We start from the raw sequence: 2,236 nt of genomic DNA, 5'->3' as shown, positions 1-2,236 counted from the left end.
GGAAGCCAGGTAGATTTTTCAACCAGTGGTGTTGGAGGAGTTAGACATTTGTAGATAAAAGAGTGAACTTAGACCTTAATCTCAAATGTTATACAAAAATTGGATAATAGGCTTAATATAAATTTAAAATATGATATGAAAAATTATAAAACTTTTAGGAAGAAAGCACAAAAGTGAAACACCTATATTTAAATTTTTTTTACATTTATTTATTTTTGATAGACAGAGAGAGACAGAGAAAAAATGGGGAAGGGGCAGAGAGAGAAGGGGACACAGAATCTGAAGCAGTCTCCAGGCTCCAAGCTGTCAGCACAGAGCCCCAACGCGGGGCTCGAACTCACAAACCATGAGATCGTGACCTGAGCCGAAGTCAGAGGCTTAACTGACTGAGCCACCCAGGAGTCCTGAAACACCTATATTTAGGACTAAATTCTTTGACTTTATCACAAAAATATAATCCACAAAAAGAAAAAAGTGCATGCAGTGGGACACCATAGAAATTAATAATTTAGCTATGTAAAACCCTTTTAAAAGGATGAAAGAACAAGCACTGCACTAATATTGATAGCCAAGTATTTGGCAAAAGACTGGTATCTAAAATGTGTAATGAAATCTCAAAATCAATAGTGAAAGCAGAGGAAAAAACTACAGTGATAACAATATTTTTTGTTAACAACAGTTCACCTAGTGAGTATTGATATTGTGGGTCTGAGTGAAGAAATAAGAGGGGGAAAAGGAGGTTAAGGAAAGGGAAAAAAACCCACAAGCAAACCAGTTAGAAGATGAACATAGCCATGAAGAGAATTTTCACCAAAAAGAATATACTGATGTTAAACAAGTACATGAAAAAAATGTTTAACAGCATTAGGAAATAGGGAAATACAAATTAAAGCCACAGTTGGATACCACTATACACTTATCAAAATGGATAAATGTAATCCTTGAGACAACATCAAATGTTGGAAAGGATGTGGAGAAACTGGATCATTCATATATTGCTGGCGGGAATGTAAAATTGTACAGCCACTGTGGAAAATAATTTGAGAGTATACATTTTATAAATTAATAATAATAATAATAATAATAATAACATGTAACTACCATATGACTCAACAATTATACTCATGGACATTTATCCCAGAGAGATTATGTTTACATTAGAATATGCACACAGGGTGGGGCGCCTGGGTGGCTCAGTCGGTTAAGCGTCCGACTTCAGCTCAGGTCATGATCTCACAGTTCCTGGGTTGGAGCTTTGCACGGGACTCTGTGCTGACAGCTCAGAGCCTGGAGCCTGCTTCAGATTCTGTGTCTCCCCCTCTCTCCACCCCTCCCTGCTTGCACTCTGTCTGCCTTTGTCTCTCAAAAATAAATAAATGTCAAAAAAAATTTTTTTTTAAATTGGACACAGGGGCGCCTAGGTGGCTCAGTCGGCTAAGTTTCTGACTTCTGATTTTGGCTCAGGTCCTGATTTCATGGTTTGTGAGATGGAGCTCCACATCAGGCTCTGGGCTGACAGTGCAGAGCCTGCTTGGGATTCTCTCTCTCCCTCTTTCTCTGCCCCTCCCTGCTCATGCTTTCTTTTTCTAAAAATACATAAACTTTTTAAAAGATTTGCACACGAACATTTATCGCAGCTTTATTTGTAATAGCCAAAAACTGGAAACAAGCTAGATGTCCTTTGATAGGTGAATAGTAAACCCACTATGGTACATTCATACCACGAAATACTGTTTAGCAGTTGTTATGGGCTCAGCTGTATCTCTCCCACATTCATATGTTGAAGCCCTAAACCCCAATACCTCAGAATGCACCCGTATTTGGAGATAGTGCCTTTAAAGAAATGAGTAAATTAAGTTAGGCTATTAGGGGGGGCCCTAATCCAATCCTCCTTATAAAAAGAGGAAATTTGGACAATTAAAGAGACATCAGACAAAAGACCACATGAAGAGATGGAAAATGTAGCCATCCGCAAGCAAAAGGAAGAGACCTTAGAAGAAACCAGATCTGTTGACAATATGTTTGGTAGAAAAATAATTTTAAAATCAGAATTATTTATGGAACTATACTATTAGTCCTATATGCTGCCAGAAGTCATTAAGTGACTTGGTTGGGAAGTTTTATCTACCATGGATTGTTTCTGAGAAGTGCTGGATTTCAGCAATACCAAAGAGTAAACAGAGAAGAGAAGCTCAGTCCAGGAAACTGTTTCCAAGCCAGTAGAGAAGTGAAGGGA

At 38.1% G+C, this 2,236-nt stretch overlaps 1 non-coding gene across 1 annotated transcript; it reads left to right on the top strand.

The window, feature by feature from the left end:
- The first annotated feature begins 645 nt into the window (after positions 1-645).
- On the top strand, positions 646-716 carry LOC125156791 (small nucleolar RNA SNORD56). The gene has a single exon (XR_007148775.1). It is a non-coding gene; the product is annotated as a small nucleolar RNA SNORD56 (small nucleolar RNA).
- Positions 717-2,236: the final 1,520 nt, after the last annotated feature.

The sequence above is a fragment of the Prionailurus viverrinus genome, chromosome F2 (assembly GCF_022837055.1).
Source record: "Prionailurus viverrinus isolate Anna chromosome F2, UM_Priviv_1.0, whole genome shotgun sequence".
NCBI lineage: Eukaryota > Metazoa > Chordata > Mammalia > Carnivora > Felidae > Prionailurus > Prionailurus viverrinus.
This window is presented reverse-complemented; position numbering and strand designations above follow the sequence as displayed.